This window comes from Cetorhinus maximus, chromosome 13 (assembly GCF_964194155.1).
Source record: "Cetorhinus maximus chromosome 13, sCetMax3.hap1.1, whole genome shotgun sequence".
Lineage (NCBI taxonomy): Eukaryota > Metazoa > Chordata > Chondrichthyes > Lamniformes > Cetorhinidae > Cetorhinus > Cetorhinus maximus.
The window spans coordinates 103,208,338-103,225,908 of NC_135891.1; the positions used below are offsets into that span (position 1 = coordinate 103,208,338).

Below are 17,571 nucleotides of genomic sequence, written 5' to 3' on the forward strand. Positions count from 1 at the left end.
CCATTAAGTGTCCTTGGGTTGAATGTGAGGTGCTTCTTCAGAGGAGGTGCCTGTCCAATGCATCTAAAGGCTTGGTACCTTATTAGAGAACCCATTAAGGTCTCATTAAGAGAACCCTATTAAGCAGGCAAAACGTGAGAAAGCTGACTCATTTCCCGATGATATCACCAAGGGTAGAAAATTATTCATGGAACCACAGGAGTATCCATCATGGAAGAATACCATTCTTTCAGTTACAACACATTGACATAGATTGCACATATAGAATATTGTTTATAAAGTATTATATATATGCTGGAATGTAGCTGATAGTTTCATTGATTGCTGGCGTTGTAAGTGCTGCTGTTGATTCATTCCAGGTAATAGTTGTAATGTTTAGTTTTGCTGTGGCAGTGTGTTTTGTTTGTTCGCAGCTGAGTTACCCTTTGGAGGTGGAGGCGGACAAGATTTCACAGTAATTCTTCAAATTATAATCTAACAACTACAATAGTGGAGGCTGGAAATCTGGAACTGACAATGCTGGAAAGGCTCAGCAGGGTTTGGCAGCATTGGCGGAAAGAGAACTTTTCAGGTCTGCGACCCTTCATCGCATTTGGGAAAAGTTGTCCCTGCTCCCAAACCTGCTAAAGGTTTTCAGCAATTCTTGCATTTATTATAGTCTTAAATTTGTACCTTTTCATAGTATCTTTCAATCCTTGGCATTCTTTGCTCCAGAGAGTTGGGGATGCTCCCTCGTTGAACATATTTAAGGCTGAGACAGATTTTTGGCCTCGGGGAAATCAAGGGATTATAAGAGAAGGAAAAATGCAGTTGAGGCAAAAGATCAGACATGATCGTACTCAATGACGGAACAAGCTTGAGGGGCTGTATGGTCTACCTGTTCCTATTGCTTCGGTTCTTATGGTAAAAAAATACAATATGCATTTTTGGAAGAGACTACAGAGGGCCAAAGCAATGGAGGGAGTTGAAAGCAAGTCACTGGAGTGGGTCTTGAACCCACCGCCTTCTGACTCAGATGTGAGAATTCTAACAACTGAGTCATTGCTGCCTCTGGGAGAGGTGGCCTCATAGAGTCATAAAATAGAATGGTTACAGCACAGAAGAGGCCATTCAGCCCATCATGTCCTCTGCAAGTGCAACTTTAGTCCCACTCCCCTGCGTTTTCCCCACTGCCCTATAATTCTTTTTCAGATACTATCGCATTACCTTTTGAAAGCCACGATTGAATCTGCCTCCACCACACTCACCAGCAGTGCATTGCAGATCCTAGACACTCACTGTGTGAAAAGTTCCTTTTCCCCATGTTACCATTGCTTCTTTTGCCAATCACCTTAAATCAGTGTCCTCTGGTTCTTGATCCTTCTGCCAATGGGAACAGTTTTCCTACCTACTCTCCCCAGATCCCTCATGATTTTGAACACGTCTATCAAATCTCTTCTTCTCCAAGGTAACAATCTCAACTTCTCAAAACTATCCATGTAGCTGAAGTCCCTCATTCCTGGAACCATTTTAGTGAATCTTTTCTGCACCCTCTCTAAAGCCTTCACATCCTCTCTAAAGTGTGGCACCCAGAACCGAACACGATACTCCAGATGAGGCCTAGAGATGAGTTTTGCAAAGGTTCATCATGACTTCCTTGCTGTTGTAGTCTATGCCCCTAATTATAAAGCCTGGGATCCCGTGTGCTTCTGATGAAAGGTCATCACGGCCTGAAACATTAACTCTGTTTCTCTTCACAGATGCTGCCTGAGCATTTCCAGCACTTTCTGTGTTTATTTCAGATTTCCACTAACCACAGCACTTTGCTTTTGTGTTAGTGTTTAACTCACTGCCATTTCTCTTCCGGGAGTTCCCATCTCGAAGTTCTGCTCACAGAATAACAAAATTGTTACAGCGCTGAAGGAGGCCATTCAGCCCTTCTCCCCAATGGGATTTCCATTTGTCTCTTCTGCATCGGAGGGCTGATGAAGGGTCATCGCGGATGACCCTGAAAAGTTGTTGCCCTCTCCGCAGATGGTTCCTGACCGGCTCAGTATCCCCAGCATTTTTTTCAGTTTTTAATACAGGATTCTTTACAGACCGCTTTCTCAACCTTGCCCTGCCACCATCAGTGATATGTGCATCCTTCTGGAGGGGGGGGAGGAGGAGGAGGAGGGGGAGAGGAGGAGGGGGGGAGGAGGAGGAGGTGGAGGGGGGAGGAGGAGGAGGTGGAGGAGGAGGGGGGAGGAGGAGGGGGGAGGAGGAGGAGGGGGGAGGAGGAGGAGGTAGAGGAGGGGGGGGAGGAGGAGGAGGGGAGGAGGAGGAGGTGGAGGAGGAGGGGGGAGGAGGAGGTAGAGGAGGGGGGGGAGGAGGAGGAGGTGGAGGAGGAGGGGAGGAGGAGGAAGTGGGCTGGAACATGACGTCTTCGACCCTGGGGCTCCCGTCACAATAGGCCGTGCGCGTGACGTCACAAGCCATGACGTCTTTTGTGGGAAGTGTGGTTGCGGGGTGGTGGGGGAGGGGAAAGAGGCCGGACTCAAAAGAACAATCAGTGTGAGCGAGCGAGAGGGAGAGCGGTGTCCCAGGGTGTCAGAGTCAAGGTAAACGAAGGCTTTCTTACCCTACTCAGATTAGCATTGAGGCTAAAGGGAGACGCCAGCTTCCCTGAGGGGAAAATAAGGCTGGTTCATTCCAGCCGAAGTTGCCCGTCCGTCGCCATGGCTGCTCCACACGTCATTTGAAGAGTCCGGCTTGCTTCAGACTGTTTTGCTCGGCCGGAACCCCCCCCCTCCCTTTCCCCTTACCCGCTGATTTCACCCCCAACGCTGTGGACATCGGGGAGCGGGTCTGTCCCGCCTGACAATCCTGACTTAGGCCTCGAAGCCTGGGGTTGGAAGTTGGCTGATGGCCTCGGCTGGAAGCCGAACGAGGGGGGGGGAGAAATCAGCCGAGACCAGTTCGGACTGGCTGGATACGGGGACGGGAAGTCCCGCCCCCCTCCACTGCACCGATTGGACGCCGGCCTAAGATCCGCCGGCTGCGCGGCGCCTGATTGGCTGAGCCCGCTGTCCGTTACGGCATTGCTGGTGCCTGGGGCTGAACGACATTTTCTGGACATTCCCCATTAATGGTGTTTCCTGGTCCTTTGTTCCCTGCCAGGGTTTAAAGTTGTATTGTCTCTGTTCTTTGGTCTGCAACGCTATAACTGTTTTAGCAGTGAGGTTATTCCCATTTCTCCCCCTAAACAGACTCGGGACGTCAAAAATGTGATTGTTTCAACTGTGTGTGTGTGTCTGTGTGTGTGTGGTAGACCAACTACAGCAGATTATTGCCTGTTTTTTCTTTTTGAATCGTTTGTGGTAATTGTTTTAATTGTGAAGCCAGTAGACAATTGGTTATGGGCAGGGATGAACGAAAACTTTGCTTTGCCTATTAGTTTGTGACATAATTTCATTGACGGGAGTTTAAACATAGAGTTTAAAACTTCACTCGCGGCCATTATAGTGGCTCCTTACTGAAGTACTTTTCTGACCTTTTTATGTTTTAGACATAGCTAAATGATTGCATATTGGAATGAATGGCAATTGAATTGAGCCCGGCCGCCTTTTGACATCTAAAGCGGCTGTCGAGTGTAGGTTCCATTAAATTATTTGTGCATAGTTTACTGACTTCCAGATCTAGGATTTTGGTGGAGTGTGAAAGGACTTTCTCTTGCTTTGCCAGTGTAATATGTAAAAAAAAAATTAAGGATTTGGACGCCCTATTCCCTCACACATGAAAAATAAATAAATACAGCTATCGTACCCTTCAATCCTAAATGTCAATTCTGGTATTTTCATCATTGAATAGTTCTGGAGTGAAGGTTAATAAATTATTCTAATATTCATCAAAAATGTATGTATTCTTTAGCATACTTTACAAAGTATTAATTTCCAAAAATAATTGCTGTTTTGAAGTTTATACGTACCTTCCTAAAGAACTCTTGTCTTGCAAGCAGTAATTTGGCCATTACACTGAGAATTAGAAAAGTCACACTCAATTGAACATACTGTTTTGAACAGTTTTGAGTCCTTGAAAGACCTAATAGTGTTGCTATCATCAGAATTGTTTCAGATATTAGCAAAGCTGTGATTGCATTGTGGAGGGAACAGAAGAGAGTTACAAGGATGTTGCCAGGATTGGAGAATTTTACTTATCAGGAAATGTTGGATAGGCTAGGATGGTTTTCTTTGGAACAGATGATACTTATTTGAGGTGTATAAAATTGATGGAGTAGAATGACCTATTTCCTTCAATAACCAGGGGACATGGATTGAAAGTAATTTCTATGATTATTGGGGAATTGAGAAGTTATTTCACTCAATAGGTAATTCGGCCCCTGAATAGGTAGTAGAGCAGAAACCCTTGTTGCATTTTTTAAAATTGGATTTGCACTTGATATCTTGTAATTGACTGGTCCTAGGACCAAGAGCTGGAAAATGGGACTAGGCTGGATTACTCTTTTTAATGTGGCATGGGATGGGCCAAATAGCCTCCTGTGCTGTACATTTTCTACAATTCTACCAATATGTTTTGGAAAACTTGAATTAAGTCAATTAACAATGATACTTTAGTTTGAAGTCATTACTTTAAATTGCTACCAATACTTCATCTGAAACTGCTCCCTGAACCAAGCCGCATTTGAATGAACATTATTTGATTGAGCAACAACTTGTACTTATATAGCACCTTTAACTTAAAACTTCCTAAGATGCTTTACTGACCTTATAAAATGACGTATCATATGGCCACATTAGGAATTATTAGAGCAAATGACCAAAAGCTTGGTAAAAGAGGTAGATTTTAAGGATCATCTTGAAGGAGGAAAGTGAGGTAGGGAGATGGAGAAGTTTAGGAAGGAAATTTCAAGCTTAAAGCCTAGGCAGCTAAAGATACAGCCACAACAGTGGACTGATTAAATCTGGGGGACTCAAGACCAGAATTAGAGGTATCTAGTAGGAGAGTTGTGTGGCCAGAGGGAATTACAGAAATAGGCTGAGACGAGGCCATGGAGGGACTTGAAAATGTGGATGAGAATTTTTTTTTAATGAAGTACTGATGTGTACTATTTACAGTGTAATATGCACTCCGGTGAATGTTGTATGCAAGTTATTGTTCTTTACTGAAGCCCTAGTGAAGAAAGCACATTATCTTTGGAGTATTGGGAGGAAATGTAGCCTGATTGGTGATGTGCATAGTGGCATTGCTTTCTAGTGAGTTTCTTTTAGGCCATGAAGCTGATTTGTAAAAATCCATTTAAATTGGAATTGAAAACGATGTCTTGCTGCTTTTTTTTTCAAATTCATCGGTTTGTTTCACAGCTATTTAAATATGACAGGCAAGCTGGATAATTGTGAACAACCTCTTCTGAAAATTAACGATGTATATTTTGGTCTGTCTGCGTATTGAATTTTCTTTAAAATATTACGCCAATATGCTTGAGTAAATTGGAGCATTTTCTTAGTGCAGGGATTGTACAGTGCAACGTTTTGGCTTGGAAATTAGTTTAAAATGATAAGTTTCGAAAAGAGCCCATTTAAGGTGGTGTCATGTATACAGATCTGATTGCCTATAGTCAGTATTAGTATTCCAAAACTCTTGAGTTTTGTTCCCCACCTGATGCCAGACAGCCATAGCTTTGACATATAAAGTGTCCAAAGCTTTAAAGCTTAAATGGGCTTTTGACAACCATAATTTGAGAATATCTAGGTTTCTATTTGTACCAGAAACTTTCACTTAAAATTATAATTGGCTCTGGAAGAAAACATTGATTCTGAGCAAATTTGTAATTTACATTGAGCCTTCAATATTCAAGCATGGGTTTTTCTTGCTGACCAAATCCAATTCAAATATACTTTCAGCATACAATCTCCCTGCTGTCTGGCAGTTTCTGTGCTGGAGTTTGTTGGGGTGGGAAAGGAGAAGAAAGTTGCCTTGGTTTTTTCCTATCCTTTCCTACCTTTATAGTGCAGAACCTCATTGGAGCACAGTTCTATAGGTGCCAACAGTACTCTGGTACCATGGCAGCCACACCCGAGGCTGAGCCAAGTATTGCCTGCATGTAGGCTTCCCAATAGGATTAACTGAATGGCAGTCAGGAAACAAGAATCCCGGGTGATTTTTTTTTTTCTTAAGACACTGAAATGGATTGTTGTGCCTTTGCTGCACAGACCACTATCAAGCCAAGGGTCTCTTGACAATATCACTCAATGCAGATCCATCAGGGAAGAAGGTTCTGACTGGAAAACTCCAAATTACAAAACTTCTTGTTGGTGACTGTTGCACATAACGGTTTCTGATTATTGACAGTGTTGAAAACTTGGACATCCTAAATATCCAGGTATTAAACATTCACTAAGTATAATAACTTCGTCTGGCATCAGAAACATTCATTAGAATCATTAATGGTTGATTTCTGGGGGGTTAGGGATTTTCCACTCAAATTAGTCTAAGTAGAAATAACTTATTTTTCCGAATTGATGTTGAGTATCCAGAAACTTAATGTAGTTGGAAATTTTACTTTGCATTTTTAAAAAAAGGTGTTCACACTTTTTGGTAAATGATTTTGAAGGGTATTTTTCAGTTGTCGTCTGCCCTTCCAGTCAAGGATGACGTCTACTTGGTCACTTGTTTCTGTCATGTGTTCTTCAGTATTTTTCAGTGATGTTTTGTGAAGTGTGAATCTGAGGTGGGGAAATAAATGAGCTCAACCTTAAGCACTACTCCAATCACTGAATTGTTATTATTTCCTTAATTATACAGTACTCCTACATTGCTTTTGGAGTAGTGAAATCTGCCCTCCTTCATGTTATAAAGCTGATTCCATATGCAAAATTGATCAAGCTTGATGGTTGATAATTTTCCAGTAAACTGGGGAGATCGTATTGGTCACTAATCTGGAGAATAAGGGTGGCATTTTAGTATGTCTGAAGCCAGAAAAGACACATGTAAGTGTGTTGGTTAAAGCTAGAAGAAATGTGTAATGACATTTGTGCTAGGGAATGTTTCCTTTCTGGGCCTTATTACTTTATTTACCTTTACAGAATTACTGCTGAAGTTGGAGCTGTCCAAGGCAAATGGAACATATTAATTACACAACTTGCTGTTGCATGGACCAAAAAAGGGTCCCTTGGCCTCAAATTGACCAGTGTGCATGTCATACACATTCCTCCTGTTTCTTTTCTTAAAACAGAACTTCCATTATAGAAGCTGGGTCTTCAGTTTAGTCTGCTCTATTTATTTTATGGATTGGCCACAGCTTAACTGCATTTGGAGTGACTGCATAAATATAACTTTTTTAAAGTAATTGTGTCTATCCTGAGAGCACAGAGGTTGCCAATATGGTTGAATTGAGCAGTAAACCTGCTGCAGCCAAACTCAAAATGATGGCTACAACCAAAACACTGCTGCAGTTTGTTTCCCACATGGGATAAGCCTGGAAAGTTGTCACTTTATATCATGCCATTAGGCAATCCTGTAAAATAAATGGGGTATTGGGTAAATAATATTAAACCCTATAGGCAACAACACTCTACCCCAACTAACAAATGGTGCAATTTCTATAATCTCATTTTAACTTTTCTATTTTAATTGTAACACTTTAATTTATCAAAACAGTTGCATTCCTCAGCTCTTGTATGTAGCAGGTTTGGCTGTAAGGGATTTTGCCAGATATGACAGGTTCACAGTGAAACTCTCTTCAAGCACAATCTTCACTAGGCAAAAATGTGTATCTGTTGATATGAGTGGACTGAAAGAAATTGAAACACTGGGGGAGAAGAATAGAACATGTCCTTCCAGTGGGTTAATCTTTGTGAGTGTGAAATACTTGTAGGAGTGTAAGCACATTTAGTAAACTAATGGCAGTGCTTCCTATTGATGCTACAACTAAATGAGTACAGTAGTTGCTGCTTTTATTCCTCTGAATTTTTCTTAATGTTAGCAGAGGAGCTCTTGACATCCAGTTTATGGATCAAGTCAAATTTAATATGGGCTAGAGCTGGTTATAGAGTAAGGCTGTTTTATTTATATTCTGTGAAGAAAAAAATATTGTTGGAAGTTAATTTTCCACTTCCCACACCAGCCGATTTCTATTTTAAATTGGTTTTGAGGGAGTTGTTGAATTGTGGAGAGTTTTGTGTTGTCCACCTTTACCAGCTAAGAACTCAAAGCTGCTAAGAACATAAGAACTAGGAGCAGGAGTAGGCAATTCAGCCCCTCGAGCCTGCCCCGCTATTCATTACGATCATGGCTGATCTCATTTTGGCCTCAACTCCAATTTCCTGCCCTCTCCCCATAACCTTTCAAAAATCTGTCTATCTGCTCCTTAAAATTGATTCAGCGTCCCGGCATCCACTGCACCCTGAGGTAGTGAATTCCACAGATTCACGACCCTTTGAGAAAAGTAATTCCTCCTCATCTCTGATTTAAATCTACCACCCCTTAGCCTAAAACTATGCCCTCTCGTTCTAGAACACCCCACAAGGGGAAATGTCCGCTCCACGTCTACCTTGTCTATCCCCTTTAGCATCTTTATATACCTCAATTATATCTCCAAGCTCACTTCCTGCAGCACTTTTAGAACTAATGGGAAGAGGACCCTCTTAGCCCACTAGTCTGGGTTCAAATCCAGCTTTATTTGCCTCAGTCCTTCAAAATGTTTGTTTTATTTCTCATAAATTTATTTTAAAAGCTTTGGTAGTTGATTCTGTGAATTTAAGTCTAGTTCTTTTTTTTTGTAAATAGCTTTTTGTCTTATCCCCTTTTTCATCAGACATTGACTCATAACTAACACCAGTATAATTATCAATGGACTAGTAGGAGTGTGATATACTCATGGACCATAGAGTCCTGTTCCAGCATCAACCAGTGTTCCCACAATTGTGTAAAGGAACACTAAGTCCTTTTCATAAAACATTTCCTTTATTGGCAGAGGAGCAACTTCTGTATTGCATTTTACTTCATTCGCAATACTGAGACTTGGTAAATGTTTTAATATAAAATTAAGCTAGTTATATTGTAGTGTGTGTCTAGTTAGGAGTTCTAGGTCCAATTGAATGCACCTTTTAAAAACAGGGAAAGATGCACTAAAAAACTAACCTGTTTAATTTCTGCACAAACTATAAGCATCTACTTGGAAATACCTCATTATAGGCAGCAGTTTGATGATGAACGATGATTTGGAATGAACATGACTCTTAATCTTTCTCGTGTTCCCTTTTACATGAGAACTGCAACTGAACAAGGACTGCAATACTTGTGTGAAAATCTGAGTCTCTGTAGTAATTGTGTTGCCAGTTGCAACTTTTAAAACCAGTGTCACTTGATCTAAACTAACACTTAAACTTAATGAATCTGTTGTGTGCCTGTTTTGTTTTATGGGTGCAGAGTAAAATCCAAATAATAGGGCTGAATTTTATATATGGATCAAAAATGCTATTCATTGAGAATGAATGAATTGAAATTCGGTGCTTGAAAAGGCACAGGTTTGTCTGGAATCATTGATTGTCATGTGTCTGCTTTACATGAAATTGCTTCTTGCCTTCAGACTATCAGTGTCTCATGTGCCCCATTTAACAAGTACCAAAATGAGCAAAATTACTGTTATTTTCTGATCAAGTTTGTCTTTCGAATGCAAGACACTAAGTAGAAATTGTTGATTGCATTCAGCAGGTCAGATAGCATCCGTGGAAAGAGGAAGGCAGGGTTAACATTCCAGGTTGAAGACCTATCATAAGGGCAGTTCAAAACCCAGCATTGACACAAAGAAAATAATGGTCTTAAAAAACACTCAGCCAGCTAAAGTTGTTTTAGTAAACTTTGTGATTTGGCCAGAGTAGCCTCCACGTTTAACTTAAGTGGAGATTTGCAGAATATGGATGTAGGAAGTACAATAATTAACCTTATTAGTTACAATTCATTGTACTGGGTGACTATGTACATGGTTAAATATATTGACTCTTGACTTCTATAACATTATGTACTCACAAGAGATAATAAATGAGTAATTAGGTGCTTTTTTCCCCTGCCCCCTCTCATAAAGTTAATGCAGAACTGAGGGTTTTTAAAAGTCTAACTCTTGGCCCAATCCAGTGATGGGAATTGTCCCAGTAGACCAGTGACTGTGTTCAGATGCTACAATATTAGAAAAAGTGTAAATTCTCTACTGTTTTCAGTATAAATTTAGTTCAATGGTAACACTCTTGCCTCATGGTTGACAGTAGGCGTTCAGTTCCCAAATCAGGAATTGAGCACAATGGAAGTGCAGCACTCCTTCAGTACTGCACTATGTATAGTTATAAAAGAATCCTTTGACGCTGTTACAGCCTGTTAGTTATTATTGATCATTCAACCAGCATTAACTTGTCATTTAATATTTGAAGAACTTTGCGTGTAAATTAACTGCTGTGTTTGCCTACACTTCAATAATAATTTGTTGGCCATGAAGTGCTTTGGGCAACCTGACAATACGCAAAGCACCATATTATAAAACTTAGTATTTCTCGTCTAAGCCATTCTTTCAGCCTTTGTTTTGAGTCCTGAAATTTTTGCAGGCTCCCAAGTTTTAGTAAAGGTTGGCACAAACTATTATGTCTCTTGAACACAGTAAATGCTTTTCTTCTTTCTCCTCCCATTCTAAGCTTTGCTTTCTGCAATCTAACCTTGAAAGGAAAACAATTACCATAGTACTTCACAATCTGTTATGTGTGGGGGGGTGAGAAATGAACAGATGTGAATTGCATGAGAAATGCCAAAACGTTACTTTCCAGACTTAGTGCCCAACTCATGCCTTGAACTCAAAAGTTTTATATTGACTCCTTTAAGTCTCTTGATTGCATACAGTTGGTATTCTTAAGACTGATGTTGATAGTTTAGTAGTGCAGTAAATTCATGTGAATAAATCTGCCAGGTAAGGTCCTTTAAAAGCTTCTGACTTGTAACTTTAGAACATTAAATACAATTCTGCCCCTGATGTGTTGAAATGTTGTGCCAAATTTTGTGGTAATGATAATAAGGAAACCACCTCAGACTGACGACTTCTGCAATCTGTACATGTGTAGTTAAATGTGGAAATACAGAAGTTGCTGTCAGTAGTTCTATGCTTATCTATAGGCTTCATTGTTGAAGCCTCTTCTCCTCCTCCTCCCCCCTCCTCTCTCTTCTCCACCCCCCAGCCCCAACAACCCTTCCACCCACAACAAATCCCACCAAAGACTGCAATCAAATAGAGATCACTGACTAATGAGAACTTGCTTTTTTGCTTTATTAGCCTTGACAAAGAAGCCTCTTATTGAATGAGCTGTAACTGGGTTTTTATTGGCGAACTAACTTCAGAATTGCATGTGAAAAACCTCCCGACCCTGGAAAACTAATTTTATATTTATGATGTCACATTTCTCCATTGGTTCCATATTTTTATTTTCATGAAGTTTGGTGTTTCAACTTGTACCTTTTCATGCAGATTTCTCTATTTTTAAAATTAATTTACCGGGTGTGGGCATTGCTGGCTGGACCAGCATTTATTGCCTTTGAGAAGGTGGCTGAGAGCTGCTGCCTTGAACTGCTGCAGTCCATGTGGTGTAGGCACACCCACAGTGCTGTTAGGAAGGGAGTTCCAATATTTTGACCCAGCCTCAGTGAATACATTTCCAAGTCAGGATGGTGAGTGGCTTGGAGGGGTACTCCCAGGTGGTGGTGTTCCCATCTATCTGCTGCTCTTGTCCTTCAAGGTGGTAGTGGTTGTGGGTTTGGAAGGTGCTGTTTAAGGAGCCTTGGTGAGTTCCTGTAGTGCATCTTGTAGATGGTACACACTGCTGCCGCTGTGCATTGGTGGTGGAGAGCGTGAATGTTTGTGGAAGGGGTGCCAATCAAGTGGGCTGCTTTGTCCTGGATGATGTCAAGCTTTCTGAGTGTTGTTGGAGCTGCAGTCATCCAGGCAAATGGGGAGTATTCTATCACACTCCTGACTTGTGCCTTGTACATAATGGACAGACTTTGGGGAGTTGGGAAGTGAGTTACTCACTGCAGGATTCTTAGCCTCTTGTAGCCACAGTATTTATATGGCTAGTCCAGTTCAATTTCTGGTCAATGGTAATCCCCAGGATGATGTTAGAGGGGGATTCAGTGATGGTAATGTCATGGGGTGGTGGTTAGATTCTCTCTTGTTGGAGATGGTCACTGCCTGGCACTTGTGTGGTGCAAAAGTTGCTTGCCACTTGTCAGCCCAAGTCCAGATCTTGCTGCATTTGGACATGGACTGTATCTGAGGAGTGACGAATAGTGTTGAATATTGTGCAATCATCAGCGAGCATCCCCACTTCTGACCATATGATGGAAGGAAGGTCATTGATAAAGCAGCTGAAGATGGTTGGGCCTCGGACACTACCCTGAGAAACTCCTGCAGTGATGTCCTGGAGCTGAGATGATTGACCTCCAACAACCACAACCATCTTCCTTTGTGCTTGGTATGACTCCAACCAGCAGTGAGATTTCCCCCTTATTCCCATTAACTCCAGTTTTGCTAGTACTCATTGATGTCACACATTTTCAAATGCTGCCTTGATGTCAAGGGCAGTCACTCTCACCTCACTCTTGGAGTTCAGCTCCTTTGCCCATGTTTGTACAAGGCTGTAATGAGTTCAGGAGCTGCATGACCCTGGCAGAACCCAAACTGAGCGTCATTGAGCACGTTATTACTAAGCAAGTGCTGCTTGATAGCATTGTTGATGACCCCTTCCGTCACTTTGCTGATGATCGAGAGTAGACTGATGGGGTGGTAATTGGCTGGGTTGAATTTGCCCAGCATTTTGTATGCAGGACACCTGGGCAATTTTCCACGCTGCTAGGTATATACCAGTGTTGTAGTTGTACTGGAACAGCTTGGCTAGGGGCGCAGCAAATTCTGGAGCATGTCTTCAGTACTGTTGCTGAAATATTGTCAGGGCCCATAGCCTTTGCAGTATCCAGTGCCTTCCGACCATTTATTGATATCACATGGAGTGAATTGAATTGGCTGAAGACTGGCATCTGTGATGCTGGGGACCTCAGGAGGAGGCTGAAATGGATCATCCACTCGTCATTGTTGACTGAAGATTGTTGTGAATGCTTCAGACTTATCTTTTAGCACTAATGTGCCGGGCTCCTCCATCATTGAGGCTGGGGATATTTGTGGAGCCGCCTCCTCCAGTGACTTGTTTAATTGTCCAATCATTTTGCTGTGAGTAAAATTTAACTAAAAATAAAGGGTACGCAGTGTTTTGCTTCCTGGTTGCTGTCTATGCGAATATTTCATTAATTAAAGCAGTGTGAGTTTTGAGAGAGAGCCCATAAAGCAGTGCGGAGTTTGGAGAGAGAGCACATGAGAGCGGACCTGTGTGAGAAGGGCAGCGGCGGAAGGAGATAAAAACCAGTGGCAGAGAACCCCTTCATCCTGTTTCTACCTGTCGGAGCCAGAGTCCAAGGGAAACAGGAAGGTGTTTGGTGGGCATCTCTTCCGTGTCTCTTTTGGCCAAGTGGTTTAAATCAGGAGGCGTTATTACAGCTGAAGCGTACAGTTAAGAAATTCACTTTTAAAATATTTTAACATCCAAATTAATTAAATAGAATAGAGGTGACTGGGCAGGTGACGTGTTGCAGCTGTAGTATGTGGACGCCGGTGCGGTCCACAGTGACGACATGAAGTGTTGGCTGCTTGAGGAACTTCGGCTCAGAGTTGATGAGCTAGAGTCTGCAGACACTGCAACGTGTCAGGGAAGGGGAGAATTAGTTGGACACTGTTTCAGGAGGCAGTCACACCCCTTATGTTAATTGCATCAAATTTAGACCGTGGTCAGGAATAGGATGTGACTGCAGGTGAGGCAGGTCTGGGCATCCAGCATTTAGCCTTGGAGGAGTCTCAGCCAGTGCCCTGGTCCAATAGGTACAAAGTTCTTGCTCCAGTTGTGAACAAGGGCACAGACTGTAGGGAGGATGAGCGAACTGACCACAGGACCGTGGTACAGAGTGCCATTCAAGTGGGAGGGCAGAAAGAGAAATGTAGTAGTAATAGGGGGTAGGACAGTTAGGGGAATAGATACTGTTCTCTGCAGCAAAGACAGGGAGTCCCGAAGGCTGTGTTTCCTACCTGGTGCCAAGGTTAAGGACATCTCTTCTGGGCTGGAGAGGAACTTAGAGTGGGAGGGGGAAGAATCCAGTTGTTGTGGTCCATGAAAGTACCAGCGACATAGGTAGGACTAGGAAAGAGGTTCTGCCGAGGGACTACGAACAGCCCGGGGCTAAATTAAAAAGCAAAACCACAAAGATTACTACCTGAGCCACATGGCAAATTGGCGTGGGGTAAATAAGATTAGAGGGGTAAATGCGTGGCTCAGATATTGGAGTGGGAGAAATAGGCTCCGATTCATGGAGCACTGGCACCAGTATTAGGGAAGGAGAGAGCTGTTCTGTTGGGGCGGACTTCATTTGAACCATGTTGGGACCAGTGTCCTGGCGAATCCTATAACTAGGGTTGTAGACTGGACTTTAAACTAATTAGTGTTGGCGGGGAGGGGGCAGAGTTTCAATTGAAGGGAAGTTTAAAAAATCAAAGAAATGAGAGAGCAGAGGTGCAGGGTAGTGAAGAGGTGAACGATAATTGAAGTATGACATGAAGGGGCAGAAAATATAAGCAGGAGAGTGCTTCAGAAATTAGAACCAGAATAAGCAATAATGGTAAAAAGTCAAAGCTTAAGGCTCTTTATCTGAATGCACGCAACAAGATAAATGAGTTGACGGCACAAATAGAAATAAACAAAATGACTTGACAGCTATTACAGAGACGTGGTTGCAGGGTGATGAAGACTGGGAACTCAATATTCAAGGTATTCGACATTCTGGAAAAATAGGCAAAAAGGAAAAGGAGCTGAGGTAGCTTTGTTAATAAAGGAAGGTATCCGTGCAGTGGTAAGTAGTGATATAGGTGCAATAGGTCGTGATGTGGAATCACTTTGGGTGGAAATGAGGAATAGCAAGAGGAAGAAGTCATGGGTGGGAGTCGTCTATAGGACCTCTACGATTTGCCTCACTGTAGGACAAAGTATAAGTCAGGAAATAATGGAGATGTGTAAGAAGGGCACTACAATTGACATGAGTGATTTTAATCTTCATATTGACTAGACAAATCAGATTGGCAGGGGTAACATAGAAGATGAATTTGTAGAGTGCATCAGGGATTGTTTCTTAGAGCAATATGTTGCAGAACCTACCTGGGAATAGCTATTTTAGATCCAGTAATGTGTAATGAGATGGGATTAATAAGAGATATCATAGCTAAGGATCCTCTAGGGGGTAGCGATCACAACATGGTAGAATTTTAAATTCAGTTTGAGGGTGAGCAACTCTGGTCCCAAACCAGTGTCCTCGACTTAAATAAGGGCAATTACAGAGGGATGAAGAAAGAGCTGTCTAAAGCAGGCTGGGAAAATGGACTAAGGGGAAGGTTAGTGGATGAGCAGTGGCAAACGTTTAAGCAGATATTTCATAACGCTCAGCAAAAATTTATCCCGGTCAAAAAGGAAGACTCGGTGAGAAAGATGAGCTACCCGTGGTTAACCAAGGTGGTCAAGGAGAGTATGCAATCAAAAACTAAGGCATATAAAGCGGCAAAAACTAGTTGTAGGCCAGAGAATTGGGAATTTTTGGGGAACCAGCAACATTTGACTAGAAAGCTAATAAAGAGGGAGAAAATTGATTATGAAAGTAAATTGGCAAGAAATATAAAAACAAACAGCATGAGCTTCTATGAGTATATAAAAAGAAAGTGGCTAAAGTGAGCATGGGACCCTTGGAGGATGTGACTGGAGAATTGTTAACAGGGAAATGGCAGGTAACTTAACCAATATTTTGCACCAGTCTTCACGGTGGAGGACACTATAAACATCCCAAAGATATCAGATAAGCAAGGAGCTAATGAGAGGAAAGATCTTGTAACGCACTCTATTACGAGGGACAAAGTATTTACAAACTAATGGGACTAAAGGCAGACAAGGACTTGATGGCCTGCATCCAAAGGTTTTAAAGGAAGTGGCTTCAGAGATAGTGGAAGCATTGGTCAAAATATTCCAGAACTCACTGGATTCTGGGAGGGTCCCAGCCGATTGGGAAAACCATTAATGTGATACCCCTGTTCAAGAAGGGAAGGAGACAAAAAGCAGGAAACTATAGGCCAGTCAGCCTAATGTCTGTCGTTGGGAAAATGCTAGAGTCCATTATTAAGGAAGAAATAGGACATTTAGAAAAGCTGAATGCAATCAAATGGTGTCAACGTGGCCTTGTGAAAGGGAAATCATGTTTGACAAATTTGTTAGAGTTCTTTGAGAATAGAATGAGCAGAGTTGACAAAGGGGAACTGGTAGATGTAATGTATTTGGATTTCCAGAAGGCATTCAATAAGGTGCCACATAAAAGGTTATTGCACAAGATAAGAGCTCATGGTGTTGGGGGTAACGTATTAGCATGGATTGAGGATTAGTTAACACACAGAAGACAGAGTCAGGATTAATGGGTCTTTTTCAGGTTGGAAAGACATAACTAGTGGAGTGCCACAAGGGTCAGTCCTAGGGTCTCAATTATTTGCTATCAATATTAATGACTTTGAGGAGGAGCCAGAGTGGAATATGTCCGAATCCGCATTCAAAGGATCATCCTCTGCCATTTCCGCCAATTCCAGGATGATGCCACCACCAAACACATCTTTCTCTCCCCGATTCTGTAGTGACAATCCCTGGTTCACTACTCCATCGCCCCCGACACCTCATCCCCTCCCCACGGCACCTTCCCATGCAATCACAGAAGGTGCAACACCTGACACCTGCCCCTTTACCTCCTCCCTTCTCACCGTCCAAAGGCCCAAACACTCCTTTCAGATGAAGCAGCGCTTCACTTGCACCTCCTTCAATTTGGTCTACTGCATCCGCTGTTCCCCTTGCGGTCTCCTCTACGTCGGAGAGACCAAACGCAGACTGGGTGACTGCTTTGCGGAACATCTTCGACCTGTCCACAAGCATGACCCAGACCTGCCAGTCGCTTGCCATTTCAACACACCACCCTGCTCTCATGCCCATATTTCCATTCTTCGCCTGCTGCAATGTTCCAGTGAAGCCCAACACAAACTGGAGGAACAGCACCTCGTCTTCTGATTAGGCACCTTACAGCCTTCTGGACTTAATATTGAGTTCAACAACTTCAAACCATGAATTCTCTCCTCCATCCTCACTCCCTTTTTTCTACATTTTTTATCCAATTATTTTTATTAATTTATCCGTGGTTTTATCCCCTTTTTAACCCATTTTCTATCTTTTTTTTCCCCCCACCCCATCCCCCACAGGGCCATCTGTTACTTGTTCCAAGTTGTTCTTTCACACAATGCTACCCCTGCTCTAATCGCATTCTGCTTTCTTACCTTTATGCCACCTTTTTAGCACTGACTACCACCATCAACACTCCCTTTGTTTTTCAGTTCATGACATCTTTGTCAATCCCGCCCCCCTTTGTCCTCACCTTGGTCTTCTATCCAGC

The 17,571-nt window shown here is 42.4% G+C and overlaps 1 protein-coding gene across 3 annotated transcripts in view; it reads left to right on the forward strand.

Annotated features, from left to right (window-relative positions):
* Positions 1-2,475: 2,475 nt before the first annotated feature.
* Positions 2,476-17,571, forward strand: part of LOC144688902 (AN1-type zinc finger protein 5-like) — a 36,865-nt gene continuing 21,769 nt past the window's right edge. For all 3 annotated transcript variants that reach the window (XM_078555925.1, XM_078555927.1, XM_078555926.1), the window contains exon 1: positions 2,476-2,579. The gene's annotated coding sequence lies outside the window, so the exon portion shown is untranslated. The remainder of the gene's footprint in view (positions 2,580-17,571) is intronic.